General features: G+C 38.8%; 2 protein-coding genes across 2 annotated transcripts in view; one reads left to right on the top strand and one right to left on the bottom strand.

The window, feature by feature from the left end:
• The window catches only part of FAM227B (family with sequence similarity 227 member B), a 733,538-nt gene that overhangs the window by 213,548 nt on the left and 501,413 nt on the right, over positions 1-18,577 (top strand). The gene's annotated exons all lie outside the window — the stretch shown is intronic.
• Positions 1-18,577, bottom strand: part of FGF7 (fibroblast growth factor 7) — a 122,919-nt gene that overhangs the window by 99,020 nt on the left and 5,322 nt on the right. The window lies entirely within an intron of this gene.

Consider the following 18,577-nt stretch of genomic DNA (forward strand, 5'->3'; position numbering starts at 1 on the left):
CAAGCAGAGTGTATTCCAGGTGATTTTGAAGCATTTATTAAAAAAAAAAATTACAGGCACCACTTTTGTATAGCCATTGAAATGGGTCCATTCTGTTGTTTCTCTCTGTTTTGTTTTAATAAATTCTTTATTTTTGGAGAAACAACAGTACAAGGACATCAAATAGAGAAGTCACCATAGGATACCCATTATAAAGTATAAAGTGATTGTACAATACAGACAAGGCCTGGGGGCACAATAGATGTATGAAACAAAAGTAGACATTTCAATAACAGAAATCTCTTATTATTATTGTGCCTGGGTACTAGTTGGATCACCAGTGTTTTCCAGAAATTTTTGTTCTGAGAGCATGTAAAGAGAACATACCTAACTACGGGGTGGGGAAGAGAGAGAGAGAAAAAGAGGGGTAAGACAAAAAATGGAAGGGTTAGAGAAGGGGAGGGATGCAGATGGGGGGGGGGGGGGTTGGGTGGGGAAGGATGAACAGCACCCCACAAAACCATAGTATCAAGTCCTGAAGAGGAAGGCACTGAGCAGCTTACTGTTGGAAAGCTGAGGGCGTCTGATCACTGTAATGAAAGTATGGCATCTAGGTCCAATATTTCTCCTCTTTATCTTTCATAGCTATGATACTATTTTTAATTTGTTGTATTTTTGCAAATTGCAGATTTTTCCATAGTGTCAGGATGCAGGCTTTGGCGGCATTGAGGAGGTTTTTTTTTTTTTTTAAACAAGGAGTTATTGTACCTCTCGATAGGAAGTCCAAGGTGTTCAAGAAATTAGGCTTTTCGTCCTGCGTTATTATGAGACTATGATCAAAGGAGAAGTGTACCAACCAGAAGGTCCTCTGTTGTGTAAGGGCGTCAAACTGAGGGTCGTTTTTACTATGTTGAATTTCATTCAAGTGGGTGTTGTATTATAGTAGGGGATATAGACCCATGGGGAATCCCTGGGAGTCCCAACAGGTGTACAGTAGGTCAATGGTTTCCTGTTCCAACTGGACCCATGGTTTCAAATCACCCTGGGTACACCAATCAACTACTCTGGTTGGATGAGAAGCTTCATAATATTTCACTGGGTCAGGAAAACCAATCCTTCCTTTCGGCTTAGGAAGAGATAAGATTGACTGTTTCCCCTCACCAGCTTGCCAGGCCATATGAATTTTAACAATCTAATGCATAATTGCATGATTTACTCTGGTTAGATGAGATGCTTCATGATATTTTACTGGGTCAGGAAAAACAATCCTCCCTTTCGACTTTGGAAGAGATAGGATAGACTGTTTCACCTCACCAGCTTGCCAGACCATATCAATTTTGACAATCTGATGCGTAAACCTTTCAAAAATCCTGTAAAGAGCTTAACGGGAATGCCTGAAGTAAATATAAAAGACATGGCCAATGCTCACTTTATTAAGACTATTCCACTCAAACCAAATGAAGACATCCCTGTCCCAATATTGAAAGTCTAGTTTAACTGTTCTAACCAATGAACTAAAATTGAGTTTGAAGACCTGACATAAGCTGTGGGGTATTTTTTCTCCATAATAATGGAAATAAGAGTCTGATCATTTAAAAATAAAATGAGTACAAATTTGGTTCTTAATCGGTTCTGGACCGGAAGGATTTGCCCCCTTAATGACCAGGCCATTTTTTGCTATTACGTTACTGCGTTACTTTAACGGAAAATTGCGTGGTCATGCGACACTGTACTGAAATAAAATGGATGTCCTTTTTTCCCACAAATAGAGCTTTCTTTTGATGGTATTTGATCACCTAAAATTTTTTATTTTTTGCACTATAAAAAAACAAAGAGCGACAATTCTGATAAAAAAAATTGAACTTTCTGCTATATAACATTCCCGAAAAAAAAATTAAAATTAAAATTCTTCATTCTTTTAGGCCAATTTTTATTCTGCTACATATTTTTGGTTAAAAAAAATTGCAATAAGTATATTTTGATTGGTTTGTGCAAAAGTTATCGCATCTGCAAACTAGGGGAAAGATTTATGTCATCTTTATTTATTTATTTATTTTTTACTAGTAATGGCGGCGATCTGCGATTTTTTTAGTGGGACTGCGACATTCCAGCGGACAGATCGGACCCCTAACTGACCTTTTTAACACTTTTGGGGGACCAGTGACATTACTACAGTAAAAGTATGCACTGTTACGGTAATAATGACACTGGCAGGGAAGGGATTAACCTAGAGGTGATCAAAGGGTTAATTGTGAGCCTAGGGGAGTGTTTTCTAACTTTGGGGGGGATGGGGCTTGTGAAATGTTTATAGAGACCTGTGATCCTATATAGAAGGATCACAGGCGCTCTGTGATCATTTCAGGCAGAACAACCGTCCCTCTCTCTCAGCGGGGAGCAATCACGGGTGCCCAGCGGCAATCGCGCACTCGCCCCCCCAGCACCACTCCGGTGAACTGACGTACCCCTAAGTCGGTAGCCCAGTAAAACGGCGTGCGGTCGGCAAGTGGTTAAAGTGATACTAAACCTAAAAAATTTTTTTTAACTTAAAGCATTGCTTACATTAAGATAAAAAACTTTTTCAGTTTCCCTGTGCCCCTCCTTCCCTGGGTAAAGGGGAAGAGAGGGGAGAAGAGATTAGCACAGCGCACGGCTACATCTATTCTCCCCTCTCTTCCTCCTTACACAGCATTTGAGCAGCAGCAGGAGCCATTGGCTCTTGCTACTGTCAATCAGATGCAGGGAAGAGGAAGTGGGGGCGGGCCTAAGTCCCGCTGTGTAAGTCTGTGGAGCATGGCTCCATAGACGCACAGGTTGGAAGCGAGCACACACTGTTTGTCCCCATAGCAAACTGCTTGCTATGGGGACAGAAAAAGAAGAGGAGGAGCCAAAATCACCACCGGGGACCCGAGAAGAGAAGAATCGGGGCTGCTCTGAGCAATACCACTGCACAGAGCAGGTAAGTATAACATGTTTGTTATTTTATTTTAAAAAAGAAATAAGACTTTAGTAACACTTTAAGGTCAGGAGTAACTTCTATACCCATGACCTCTGACTTAAGTAAGTAACTATTTAGTAAATAACTTTAAAATGTGATAACTGACTGTATTTATGTAGTTCTGCCAGAAGGTTGGTCAGTGGAATCAAGAGAGAGGTTACAAAGAAAATGAACTCATCCACATAGGCGGCTAGCTAATGTTTCCCTCTTTTAGCAGGGACTCTTTTGATTCCCTGGTGGGATCTAACTGCTCTCACAAAAGGCACCAAGATAATTATAAAGGTAATTGGTGAAAGGGGAGAGCCTTGTTATGTTCCATTCAGTATGGGAAAGGCTGAATGAACATTTCGTTCTTACTAAAAAAAAAAAAAAAAAAAAAAGACAGTATCATAGAAAGACTTTTCTTAAAAGTAATATATTAATAAGTATTTCTGTTTTTTCAAAAAATATGAAGCCCTAAATCTTCTGAAACAATTCTAATGTACTTAATGTGTCTAAAGATTGCCTGTAGCAAACAAAAAGCATTAATACAAAGTTTTTAAGGGTTTATTGAAACCTTTTCTTTATGAAGGAGAGCATGTTTGACAATGCACACACAATCACATTTTATCACTGAATGGAAAGTTAAAAATATCTCTCATAAAATAGTGATCGACTTTAAGCTCCCGCTGCTCTAGCAAGGTCAGTGAGACCAGGAAGTGAGGAGAGACAGGAGATGCAGACGGCCACAGCACTGGATCAAGTGAGGGCTCTGATAAGTAAAAGGGAGTGACGCTAATGCCTAATACAAGGAATGCATTAAGATAAAAAATATTTAGGCTTTAAGACATAGACTTACCATGTGACTTTTGTAGGCACTCACTAAGTAGGGACATCACACAGTGGGGTTTATTTACTAAAAAATAGAGGATGTGCACCTTGCAAAATAAAAGTTAACAAACATATAAAGTGGCTTTTTTTGGAATACTCAATTTTGCTAGCAACAATCCTTTTTTTTATATAATTAATCTCACCTACGATTGGATATTTAGATTAGGGTAGAATGGGTAGAGGATAGAATTGTCAGATTTTTACTGCTGTTTGTGACCTGTCAAAGAGATTCACCCTCTCTAATTATCCTGATCACCAATGTCACCTGAAATGAAAGTGATGGGTAAATCCAAAATTTTTAGCTGGTGCCAGACTAGGAATAGAGGGGAAATATTTTTATGGGCACAACTATTCTGTGACAACTGTCGTAGAGAATATTTCCCTTTTCACATTGGAAAAATGCTCTCTCACTTCCTGTTTAGTGTACAGGACAGGAAGTGAAGGGAAATCTTATGACACACAGATAGCAAAAAACTGAGAGCTGTTTTAATCCTCTCCTACTCGATCCAAAATGAAAAAAAAACATTTTGACTTTAGATATAGGTTAAAATGAACACAGTATCAACTTCTTTATTAATATTATACTTTACAAATTTAACCTACACTTTTAAAAGTGAACTATCACTTTTATAGTTGAACAGCCCATATTAATTTAGTAAATTACCATAAACATGTCAGTCCATTTAAAAAAAACTGCCTTTAAATTATCTCAAGGGTTAGAAATCAGGCCATTTTCTTAGGCCTAATTTATCATATGATTTTTGCTTGAAAACTAGTTCAGGTGCATGTAAATCCAGATGTTTCTCTGTAAACAGAAAATCAGGCTGCATTGATTTGATAAACATTATGCCAATATAGAGGAATTGAGTTTACAAAAAAATTCTCAAATCTATACTCAAAGTTTTATTATAGTAGATGCATTGTTTTAATATGTTTTATCTCTAATGTAATAGCAATTTGTGCCTGACAAAGCTGTTTTGTTTAAACTAACACGTTTTGCAGAATGTACCATGCTTACAATAGTTAGCTAATTCAAATTCAGCAGGGAGCATTGATAGTTTCAAAAAACTATTAGATGGGCACCTTAAAGACCACAACATACAGGGGTATACAATGTACGGTTAAAAGCAAACACACACACACATCATAGGTTGAACTGGATGGACTGATGTCTTTTTTCAACCTCGCTAACTATGTAACTATATGTAACTATGTAAAAAAATGTAAAAGGAGAACTCCAAGCAATAATATAAAACCCCTTCAATCGTTTTGTATTCCTTTTAATACAATTCATATTTTTTCAACGAGTCCAATTATCTAAAATTGTCTTTATACTAAGTTGCTAAACTCCTGAAAGCTGCAATCAGATTTGCAATGAAAATGCTGCTTAGAAATACAGCAGAAGTGTTTTAATGTTGCTGCATGGGAAATTTTCAAGAATATGCCTAGTTGGTACTCTAATATAGGGCTTCAGAAAGATAGTCAGATAGGAGGCAACTCACAAGAGAGTACAGTATACATTCAATAAAAACAATACCTTTTATTATTGCCCAAATATACCGTAATCATCAACAATATACTGTGACAATTTACGAGGGATCTTAAAAAAGTTTCTGCACTTTTATATTTTCGTTGTAAACAGTGAGGGTGGGAGTAATTGGTCATGTCTGAGAGTGTCATGTGACTAGTATGTCTTGCAATTCAGCTGACCTTGAAGTCTAGTAAGAAGTAAGGATACTTTAGTGGTGAAGAATAGTAAGTTTAGTAATAATACTTACCCTTAACCTTCGTAAAAAGTTCCTTCTTGATAAATGCAGCATATCAGTTTCATGTCTAAATACCACTCCTAAAGTGATTCTAAAGGTTCATTTAAAATAAAAAAAAAAAAAAAACATGTTCCACTTATCTGCTCCATGCAGTGGTTGTGCACAGAGCAACCCCATATCTCCTCTATGGGGTCCCCTGCCAGCACTTCTGGCTCCTTCTCCCCTCCCAGTGCCCCATAACAACCTGCTTGCTGTAGGGGCACCCATGCAGGCTTGATTCCAAACTGGAATGTGTGCATCTATTGACACACAGAGCAGCTTGGCCCCACCTCCTCACAGGATTTGCTTGAGGGAAGCAGGAGCCAATGGCTTCTATCGCTGCCTCCATGTCCCATGTAAAGGGACAGTCAGACACAGTGCTATGTCCAGTGAGGTGAGACAGGCAGGCACAGCGCTGGATTGAGAACGGGCTCAGGTAAGTATTAGGGGGGGCTGAGGAGGGGGGGCTGATCACAGAAGATTGTTTTATCCTAATGCAGTGAATGCCTTAAGGTAAAAAACTTTCTACCTTTACAACAACTTTACTATAATGCCTTACAGTGCTCTTGTATAATTATATGCCTATTCTGTATATTACAACTTTGTTTCTAGTCAGACATTTTATACATCGGATGCTCCTGAGAAAACAGTGGAATGGCATCCCATTTTCTCTTTCAATACATTTTTATTAAAAAAGTTTTAAAGAATACAGCGTGTGACCGCAATCAGGTGTACAGATAGAAGCATTATATCGATGACCTGTAAGTCAATGGCAGTCATACATCAAATAGAGAAATTGTAGCAACAGAAAATTGGCGAAGGCGCCTGGCCCTTTAAGAAAATATATTATAACCTGCTGCCCCTTTAATTGTTTAAAACAATAAATAGGTATGTATAATAGGTAAAAAAGGCGCTGGTAATCTTTTGCTGGATGTAGATACTAAGATGTCACGTATTTTATAAATATATTAAAAATAAAATAAAAAAGTATGACAATATAAAATTATACGTGCTTATATAAAGTGCAAAATGTGATTCATTTATATCAAGGTGCTTACTAGTGCTACAATTATAAGTGCTGCCTTCTAGTAGTGCATATATTATTATCCAATTAGTGCAACAAGCAAAAAAAGTGCTTACAGGTGCATAATCTATTTAAAGTGCTGACCTTGATTTTTGTAAAAAAGCTTATTATAATAAATAAATCAACAAAGTGCTTGCTGGTGTATCCACCAATAAATTAAATCACATCTAATAACAATAAGTGCTCAAAATAGTGTCTCTAAAAATCTGGCCAATTCGTGCAACCAGATTGTGCTTTTTAAATCTTTGTTTTTTTCTTTTTCACTGTGCTCCAGGTGCTGGTGTGTATCACAGGTGGCCTCTTACCAGCTTTCAACAGGTCACAAGGACCCCCAACGCCTGTGATCCCTTTAACTGGGTGGATCAGACCTCTCCACGATTCCTCGAATATCCTGCTCCTATGTTACTCGAAATGGACCATATAGTCCCCACATATAAAGATATAGAAGAGAATAGCCTCCAATAGTGAAATATTGTTTATTCCATTAAAACATACACTAAAGGGTGACAATTAGCCTCTTACTATTTGTTGTGCCCTCCTGGCACTGGGCAATTCGGCAGTACAAAATGTTTCGGGTATTAGGAAGATATTCTCCGGGGATCTGCAGCACCCTCCTGTATCTCCTTTCCCTGCTTTGTATTGCGGCGGTCGGCGTGCGTCCCAGCCACTGCTACGAATGCCTGTATTCCTGTTTCCGGGTTTAGCAATGACCACAATGCATTTCGCTCTTGTGCGTCATCAGGCGGTCAGACCCAGTCATTGCTAGCCACAGGCATTCGTAGCAGTGGCTGGGACGCACGCCGACCGCCGCAATACAAAGCAGGGAAAGGAGATACAGGAGGGTGCTGCAGATCCCCGGAGAATATCTTCCTAATACCCAAAACATTTTGTACTGCCGAATTGCCCAGTGCCAGGAGGGCACAACAAATAGTAAGAGGCTAATTGTCACCCTTTAGTGTATGTTTTAATGGAATAAACAATATTTCACTATTGGAGGCTATTCTCTTCTATATCTTTATATGTGGGGACTATATGGTCCATTTCGAGTAACATAGGAGCAGGATATTCAAGGAATCGTGGAGAGGTCTGATCCACCCAGTTAAAGGGATCACAGGCGTTGGGGGTCCTTGTGACCTGTTGAAAGCTGGTAAGAGGCCACCTGTGATACACACCAGCACCTGGAGCACAGTGAAAAAGAAAAAAACAAAGATTTAAAAAGCACAATCTGGTGGCACGAATTGGCCAGATTTTTAGAGACACTATTTTGAGCACTTATTGTTATTAGATGTGATTTAATTTATTGGTGGATACACCAGCAAGCACTTTGTTGATTTATTTATTATAATAAGCTTTTTTACAAAAATCAAGGTCAGCACTTGCACTTTAAATAGATTATGCACCTGTAAGCACTTTTTTTGCTTATTGCACTAATTGGATAATAATATATGCACTACTAGAAGGCAGCACTTATAATTGTAGCACTAGTAAGCACCTTGATATAAATGAATCACATTTTGCACTTTATATAAGCACGTATAATTTTATATTGTCATACTATTTTATTTTATTTTTAATATATTTATAAAATACGTGACATCTTAGTATCTACATCCAGCAAAAGATTACCAGCGCCTTTTTTACCTATTATACAGAGAAATTGTAGCAAATGACAAAATATTTAGCATGTCAAAGAGTACATTATTTATACTATAACAGAAAAGCAATGTGGATAACAAGAACTGAAATCTGCCTATACCAGACAAAACAGGGGCTAGTGGATGAGATGTCAATGTATAGAGTTCACTATGCACGACATCCCATTTTCAATGCATTTCACAGACAACTTGGTCCGCTTCCTCAGGACAGAATGATTATTTCTTTAAGAACTTTAGTACATCCACATATTGTTTATTTTGAATTAGAACAGTTTTTTTTTTTTAATGTTCTTTTTTATTGGTTTTGCAATCAAAAGAACAAAACAGGTGTCAGAGAACAATCCACAGAAGAACTGGCATATCTATCAATAGCCATCAGAATCGCGCATCGGAAATTCGCCAATGCTAATGCGCATGCACACACGGACGAGAACGGTAAAGAAGTTATATGTGGCAGTGCACACACGCGTACGCCACAGCGCACGCAATGCGTGACAGCCAGTGGCCTATTTAATGCCAGCAGCAGCAACCATTATTTGCTGAATGATCATCAGCCCCCTGTGTTTCCTGTGCCTTGTGTATTCTGATTTTGAACCTCCTGTTATCGACCCATATTGCCTTTGACCTGATTCACCTCAATTTCTGGCTCTTGGCTTGAACTTCTGACTTGCTTCTGCTTGATCCACTGTGTTTGACCTCGGCTTGGCTCACCAACTCTGCTATCACCAGCTTACCCATGTATGACCCCAGCTTGTTCCAGTTCTGCTTCTTGCTTGCCCTGCTGCCAAACACGCCCGGAACTGCTAAGGACACCTGCCCTACAGAGCATTTTGCCTGTTTCTGCTGCCATCTGATGCTCAGCTCTGCAGACTATAACAACTGGCAACCCGTGCTTCTTTGGGCACTGCATCCCCTGTACCACCTCCAGGGGTGTTCTACACTTAGCCACAAGGGGAGCCCTCTCAGCACTCCGGCCACTGACCAGGTACGTGACAACGGGATAACAAAAGTACTTGACAAACATCACACAAAACACAAGTGCTGGTGAAACCAGTATTAAACAGTACAAAATCTATAATCCTTCCCTCCCTCCCCCCTTCCCCCGAGGGCAATACCACCCAGGAAGGATGAGCAGACCATATATTTAAACCTCTGCAAAAAGAGCAGTAGGACATACCAATTACTATAGAATCCACATAACAACCAAATTCCACTAACAGTGAAAACCTACAAGTATGCTGACCAGAACCTAAAGCCATGTACCATAATGCAACTAGCACCCAGAGACAAATTTCCTTATCAGGTGTCAGAACCTGACCCGCCTCACGCCAAGGTGGAAAAATCAGAGACCCAACTTTGCCATACATTCTCAATTTTTTTGGGACAACCTCTGTTCAGGTAAGTAGCTTTGTAAAACGGCAATGCCTCATTAATTAAGGCTTTCCAAAATTCTAGTGATGGAGCCACTGTTTTTTTTTTTTTTAATGTAGGAAAATTGCTTTTCGTGCATAAAACAGAGTGACAGATAATAGGGTTTTCTGTGCTCTTAATGGGGCCAACTCCTCCACCAAGCCCAGCAAACATTTGGAGATGGTGATGGGTACACGAAGGGCAGTAAGGAGCCTAGATCACCTCTTGCAAAAAAACTTCAGGGGACAATTCCATAATATATGCTTGAAATCGACAGGGGAATACTTACAATGCCAGCAATGCGCCAAGTCTGTGTGGTAGATTGCAGCCAGCCTGGCTGGGGTGTAGTGTAGTCTGTGCAAAATTTTATATTGAATGGGATGATCTCTAACTGACACCCGGTGACAAAAAGGACAATCCCACATATCATTCCGAACATTCCCTTGAAAGTTTGGTATATCTGCCATCCACCTGCCGCTCCCTAAATTTCTCAAGGGATTTAGGTCTGACTGTAAATAATTCCTTATACGCCTCAGACAACTTCTTTTTGAGTGACTCTGCCCACAATAACCTCTTTAGATCTGAGGATTGGACATGTATAGTAGCAATGCCAAATTGAGACATGTATGCATGAGGCAATTGTATATAATGGAAGAAATACCAATTCGGGAGCTGGAATTTGGACTTAGGATCATCAAAGGTAAGCAACTGCCTATTCCCCATAATATCTTTAAGTTGTTTGATCCCCCTATCCGCCCACACTATAAGATCCGGGATTGTGCCAAATTGAGGCAAGCTGGGATTATACTAGAGTAGGGTTGAGGGGGAGTACACTGTTCCTTCAGGCTGCATGATACTTTGCACCTTGTCCCATGCCGTGACCATAACCTTCATAGAGCCCATTACTGCTGGATACCCCTGGGGTTCTCGGAACTGCACTGGACCGTTCTCCCCAGATAGATGTACTCCCCAGCCTTTGTTGTTGACCTAGAGTGGGAGTATTTGAATCTGGGGAACACCTCTAATGGCATAAAACATACTTTATTAAAAACCATCCAAGGTGTAATAACCCCAAGATCCTTACTAGGAGTTGTAATTTAACCCAATGGGCTTGCTGGCCAGTTTTGTGCTTATTCACCCTGAGTCACCTGAGTCTGCCTGTGGAAGTGGTTTTAACGGTTCTTGTTCAATACAAATAATATATGGATGTATTAAAGTTCCTAAAGATATAATCATTTTATGCTGATGAAGCTGACCAAGTTGTCTTGCAAAATGTGTTGAAAATGTAATGTCATTCCACCATGTAATAGTATTATGCAATATAAAAAATTGTCTAACTGGTAACAAAGTTTTAATATACAGAATAAGCAAAGAACTTTTATGGGCACTTGTGCAAGGCATAACATTAAGAGCAGTGTTTAGATATGAAACTGATATATCGATCTAAAAGTACCTTTAAAATTGTAATTGTATAATGTTGACTATTGTATGTGGGCAATAATAAAAGTTATTGGGTTCCATTAAGAAGAGGTATCTACTGCTTTAGGAATGTGGTAAAATACCACGTTTTTCCAAAAGATTTTTGGCATTTACTATAGAAATGCTTCTAAAATACCGCATGCGGTATTTTTCTGAAATAACTATTATTTATCTCTAATGCAATATCCAGTGGGATGAATACAGTGGAGAAGAATTAGAACCCTTGTCAGTTTTTATTGCCAATTAAGAGGTAAAATGGTAAAAAAATTAAGCCGTAGAAATATGTCAACCCACTAAGTCAGTGTGATCCCTGCAGCATATGTATTAATGCAAAAGAAAAAAAGTGACTAGAATACTAGTCAAAGGGAAGCTTCTTTCACAGGACACACAAGTAAAATTAAGTAAATACAAATATCTTTGTAAATGTCAAATATTGAATAAAAATAATATTAAAAAAATCACAGACATATATAAATACCCTTCTTCCACCAATAAAAAAGACAATGTTGTCTTTTTTATTGGTTGAAGAAGAGTATTTATATATGTGAGTGATTTTTGATACTATTTTCTTTCAGTATTTGAAATTTATAAAGATATTTTGTATTTACCTAAAGTATAACTAAAAAAAAAAAAAAAAAAATTTTTTTTTTTGTTTTGGATAGGGTAGAGAGGTATTTGAACACCCATTGGATTTTTACTGCTGCCTGTGCCCTTATTAGGGTGATTCACCCTCTCTATTTGTCCTGTTTACCATTATCATTAAAGGTGAAATGAAAAGAAAATCCCAAATTTTGGGTTGTCCCCAGAAAAGTAATAGTTGGAAAATCTTCCAATGAGGACACTAGTTTTGGTGACCTGGGGGACCCCAAGGTATTCCCTTAAGTTTCAGGGATTTCCTCTCACTTCCTGTTTTGGCTATGGGACAGGAAGTGAAGGTAAATCTCCCCAATTGGACACAGATAGCAAAACAAAAAAAAAGTTGATGGATTCTAACCCTTCATTACTCATGTTGCCTCTAGTTATACCTTCAGTTTCAATATTTTTTATTCAGATTTAAGTGCTTAACAAGCAAAAGTTCCACCCACGCAAGGGCTAGCATTGAGCTTGAAACAGGTATTAGCTCACAAGAAGGGCAAAAATAAGGGGACACGTAAACAGAAAAAATGAGAGCTAACACAACAGTAGTAAATATAAGTATTCATGATACTGTCAGGACCAAGGGGTCCCAGAGAGGTTCCCCACAACTACGGGACACTCCCTAGGCCTGTCAAAATCCAAAAAGTGGTGCAATGTACAGCCTAAACTGAACTGAAAAGGATAGAGGAGCGTAAAACAGAGTTAGGCAGAAAGGTGAAGCTAGTGGGAGGGAGGTCGCTATCCCCACTACAAATGACATATGTTATAAAAAGGATTAGACCATTGTGATATGCATTGTGTTTTGAGTGAGTGGGAGTTTTTTTGCAGCAAATTATGTATATGTTTGTATAGTCACAAAAAAATGTCTCTAAAAATCTGGCGAAATGACAGGAGAAAATATTATACTACATACTAAATAAATACTACATGTAATGGGGTGGATTTACTAAAGGTACAGAGACTGAGCACTTTGCAAATGAAGTTGCTCCAGAACTTAGTGAATGAGGGGAGCTCTGCTGACTTCCATCATCAAATCATGTGCAAGCAAAAATGCTGTTTTTTTTTCCTTGCATGTGTTTAGGTATTCTTTGTAAAGTAAAGCTCTACCTAATGTACTAGGCTTTGGAGAAACTTGCAAATTACACAGTCTATTTGCCTTAAGCCAAATATTGGCCGGTATCGACTGGTTCAATAGAAACCGCCCAACATTTGGCCCGTGTGTATGGTAGCCGGTCCAACAGAAGCCAGCCGATCCAAGGCTCATGACCGAAAAAGGTCTGCCGACCGGCTCCCGGTCAGCACTCTTGGCCAATGACAGAGAGTGTTGACCAGAGTGTTCTAGCTGGTGGCCATCCCCCTGTCAGAACACAATAGCACAGCAGAGGAGATCACTGTGCTAACATCAGATTGTTAGTATAGTGGCTCCAAACTGAGCTGCATTTTTTTTTTTTTGTTCAACCTGCTGGATTGAACAAAAAAAAAAAAAAATAGTGGTGTTTTTAGGCCCTAAAGTAGAACTATAGGCAAAATATTTATTTTCATTTTTTTGCCATCTGTGTCCCCATTGGAAGATTTCCCCTCTGTTAATTTTCTGGGGACAACCCAAAATTTGGGATTTTCTTTTACTTACACTTTCAATGACAATGGTAAACAGGGAAAATAGAGAGGGGGAATATCCCTAATGGAAACAAAGATAGCAATAAAAATCTGACAGGCGTTTTAATCCACCTCCACTCCAAAACTAAAAAAAATGTTTTCCATTAGTTATACTTTAAGTAAATCAACCCCAATGATTTCCGTATTGCCATATTTAGGTTTCTATGCATTACTGTTGAGAGAACTGATCTAAAAAGGCAGAGACAACTCAAAATTGGCTGTTATATTTTTACATTCTTTAAATACCGCAAAACAACATAGTGAATTGACAGTTTCAGGATATTTAGGGAAAATGTGTCCGGACACCTACATACCGCATTCAATATGCTTTAGTAAAGGGAGCTGTAGGGGAAACCCCAAAACTCATGGGTTTCAGTAACATTCTGGCTGTTGAAGCCAGATTGAAAATTATATTTATTAGACAAACATGTACATAAACATGTTTGGAGCCCATTATTTTTACAGAAGATTTAGTCTCTTGTGCATTACCTCTAAAGTTGACATACTCATTGTATGCATCTTAAAGCATGCTGCAGACATCTGAGAAAATTGTCTGTGTGTATTATTTATAGCCCTTTTATAACAAAAGTTGTATATGATCTAGAGTGCATGGCATGAATTATATTGTATGTTTCAGAAAAGTTAAATACAGTATTTACACAGAGTGGTTATAGAAACTGCTTAACATCCCATACCACAGCGCATTAACAAATGTACCAACAGTTATTTAATTTTAGGAACGTGAATTCAGATTCCTATGCAAAGTGGAATGCCCAAAGAACTGAAAAGTGCAGCCTTTTGTCATGTGAGCTACAGCTTCAACTAGTCTTAACTGTGGTTAGGAATCAGTATAACTTGATCAGATGAAAAGAACATTTGTTAATCTCTATAAAGGTTCTATAACGAGAGCCAGCTCATATCTACGTAGCTCACAGTTGTGGGACAATGTTTTGTGCTTAGATCTGTTTATCACAGGTAACAATATTGTCATGGTGTGGTGTGTGTAATCCCCTTCTTTTTCCTGTCAGCACTGTTTTGTCTGTCTGACTTTACCTGTGGCTCACCTGTTTGCATGTATTGCCTATATAAGCACTAGTCCCTTCCCAGTGCCAGTGATTTGGTGTATTCTGACCCTCCTGATTCAGATTCTTGCAATTGTTCCTGCAGTTGGGTTAGACCCTTCTTTTTTTTTTTTTTTAATTCTGATCTGACCTGTTTTATTGCATCTTCTGTTCCTATTTGTCTTTATTGTTTTCAGCTTCTGATTCTGTCTATTTGTATGAGTATTCTGTGGCTTCTAATCACAACTCCATCTGTTCATGTCTGTCTGCTGCGTTAATGCATTCTGTCTGCTGCTGTATGTCTTATCTACTGTTGGTTCACTATGCAATACTGTGAGCAAATTTTTACTTTTTAAGCACCTTTCCAGGTTAAATCTATTCCCAGCAGTTACTGTAGTTAGGCACACCTAAATCTTGCAATAATATAAGCTGCATTTACTTGGAAGCAGCATTCACTATCAAACTTCCTTTGAAGTCCAACTTCACAGGCTGCATACTTGTAATTTCCTGTCTAGGGGACCAGACAGTAGTAGCTGCTCTTTCCTTAGTTGACATCTTAACATCAGTGTGGAATTAACTGTACCATAAAAGTCACTAGTAACTTCCTTCCTATCTTTCCACATCCCCGCCCATCTCATCAAGCCCACCCAAGTAATGCCGAAACAGAAACCAATATCCCAGTATATGATGGGATTATTATTATTATTTTTAATAATAATATTATTATACAGGATTTATATAGCACCAAAAATTTGCACAGCGCTTTACAACGTTAGGGCAGACAGTACAGTTACAATACAATTCAGTACAGGAGGAAACAGAGGGCCCTGCTCATTAAAGCTTACAATCTAAGAGGAAGGGTTAAGGGATTCAAAAGGTAATAACTGTGGGGGATGAACTGATGAAGAAAATTGAAGTACAGTTGTTAGGTGGAGGCAGGATAGGCTTTTCTGAAGAGAAAAGTTTACAGGGATCGCCTAAAAGTGTATAGAGTTAGAGATAGCTAGACAGATTGGGGTAGGGAATTCTAAAAGGGTGGAGAGGCTTGGGAGAAGTCCTGCAGGCGAACATGGGAGGAGGTGACAAGGGAGCTAGAGAACAGGAGGTTTTGGGAGGAATGAAGAGAACAATTTGTTTGGTATTTTGAGATTAGGTTAGTAATGATGCTGGGGGCAGAGTTGTGCATGGCTTTGTACATTATTGTTAGTATTTTGAATTTAATTTGTTGGGTGAGTGGAAGCCAATGGTGGCTTGTAAGGTCGATGAGTCTGGCAGCAACATTGATGATGGACTGAAGGGGGGGAATCGCCTACTTATAGGTAAGCCAATGAGGAGGGAGTTACAGTAGTCAAGGCAAGAGATAATCAGGGAGTGAATCAGGAGCTTTGTGGTTTCATAGGTTAGGAAGGGACTTATTTTGGAGATGTTGCGGAGGTTAAGATGGCAAAACTTGGAAAGTGATTGGATGTGGGGCCGAAAGAAGTGTTCGGATTCCAGGATAGCACCTAGCACTAGTGATCAACCAATATCGTTTTTTCATTGCCGATACCCATATTTTGGTCATTGCGTATCGGTATCGGCAGATATGGGCTGATATTTTCGTACATTTAAAAAATATATATTTTTTTTACTTGACAGGTACTCTTGTGGAGGGATCTGGGGGTCTAAAAGACCCCAAACCCCTCCTCTGCACTTAAAAGCATTCAAAATGCCAAGTTTGGCTGTTTTGAATGCTGTAATTTTTTTTTAAATCTGGCGCCAGTACCTGGAAGTGATGTCATGACATCACTTCCGGGTTTTTGCATGGAGACCCGATCAGAGCCGAATGCGGCATTGAGCGGGTCTTTGGCGGCCGTGCAGGCTGGATGCCCGGGTCTCCCGGCAGGACGGGAGACCCGAGCAAGCCGCGGAAGGCTTACAAGCACTTTCCGAAATATCAGTAATATCGGCCACCTTGGTGTGCATATCGGCCCTCGATATATCCGCTTTGCCGATAATCGGTTGATCTTTACCTAGCACCCTGGAATGCGGGGATAGGGGGATAGCTGTGCTGTTGTTTTTGACATAGAACCCAGGAGAAGAGGCTATCTTGCTATCTTGTCCACCTGGAGGAATGCTATTAATACTGTAGTGCTTTTGTATGAGTTGACCTATAAGAGTAGAAACTGTCCCAAAAAAATATGACAAGGTCTGGTTGACTTGGATAGATGCTCAGGGACAGGAATCAAATGGAGCAGTTTGATTAGATCCCTCCCCAGGCTTCATTTTTTCTTCTGTCTCCTCCTGTTTATCTTCTTCCTACAGTGACTACGAACTTGATAAGTGACACTGAGCTTGATTTCCTAAAACTGGAAAGTGCAAAATTTGTTGCAGCTGTGCATGTCAGCCAATCAGCTTCTAACTTTAGCTTGTTCAACTAAGCTTTGACAAAAAAAACTTGCAAGCTGGTTTCTATGCAGAGCTGCACCAGATTTTGCACCCTCCAGTTTTAGTAAATCAACCATATTGACTATATTTAACTAGACAACCTGAGGTTTTCTTAATGACAGAAATGGTTGCTTAGCACTGGGTTTAGACCTAAAAAGGCCTACTTGTGACTCCTTTTAATTCTTCCTTCCTATTTATCAAACAGCTGCTGCTGTTGGTAAATTATATTCTGCCTTAATGTAAGTATTTCCTTTACCTTATTTTTACAATGCACTGTGTGACATGACTACACCCCTTTGGAATGCTATGCTACACTGTACTTTTTGGATTATTACTGACTGTGGCATTGTTGGTTGTTACCTAGTTAATCTTTACTAAACTCTATACCTGTTTAAAAAAATGCAAATTAGTATGCTTAACTTAGACTAAGAACCTAAATATGACAGCTTGCATCAGCAGAAATACGTAAAAGGGCCATTCCATTTTACATTTTCTTTCAGCCTCATAAACACATTTATCTATTTTGAAAACCCCCAGTCCTCCCCCCACCCCCGCAGCTTAGATTTGCCATATATGGATCAAAATTCAGCTGGTTCCGCAGGGATCAGCTGAATTTAATTTTATGTATGGGCTGTCAGGTTGTATATGTGACGATTTATCAATCGACTTGTGTACAAGCCTATAGTTTTTTCTTAACAATCAGTGCTGCCGGCTTTAAATGAAGCAGCTCAAAATGAACCATGTATGGCCATCCTTAGCCCATTTCTTACTAAGAATAATCAGGGTTGATAAATCTGCCTGCCCTCCCCCAATTCAGATGTTACCCAGATATGCTGCAAGTTTGAGTTGAACCCATGTAGATTTTATGAAAAGACTACTACATCTTTTATGACCAAAAGGAATAATAACTGATTAGTATCTTAGATTTTCAAACATATTTGAAAAATTACTTTAAACAGTATTGATTATGTCACACACGTGCCTGTTAGCCTTTGAGAATTAATTCATATATTCCCCAAGTTTTCCCAGTTGATATTGAATTCCCATCATGTCATAAAGGGTATGTCCTTTTTTATAGTAGCAGACTAATCAAGGACTGATTAGCATTTCTGGATGCTACTGGAAGAATACAAGAGTACACCAAACAGTTTGTAAAATTCAAGTGAGGTGACAAGGATTACTACAACATCTGAAGTTATTGATAGTTGTTGTATTGATGGCACACCTTAGTTTAGTTGAACCTACGTATATTCTACAAAAGGACTGTTACATCTTTTATGACCAAAAGGAAGAATCACTGATAAGTGTCTCAAATTTTTCAACATATTTGGAAATCACTTCAATGGTATTGATTTTGTCACACAAGTTCTTGTTAGCATTTATTATTGAAACCATACATTCCCCATTGTTTCCCAGTTGATATTGGATTCCCATTATGTCAAAATGTGTATGTCCATAGTAAACTAGCAGACACTAAACAGTACACTAAACAGTTTTTAAAATTGTAGAAGAGAGGTGAA

This window comes from Pelophylax lessonae (assembly GCF_965119305.1).
Source record: "Pelophylax lessonae genome assembly, chromosome: 4".
Lineage (NCBI taxonomy): Eukaryota > Metazoa > Chordata > Amphibia > Anura > Ranidae > Pelophylax > Pelophylax lessonae.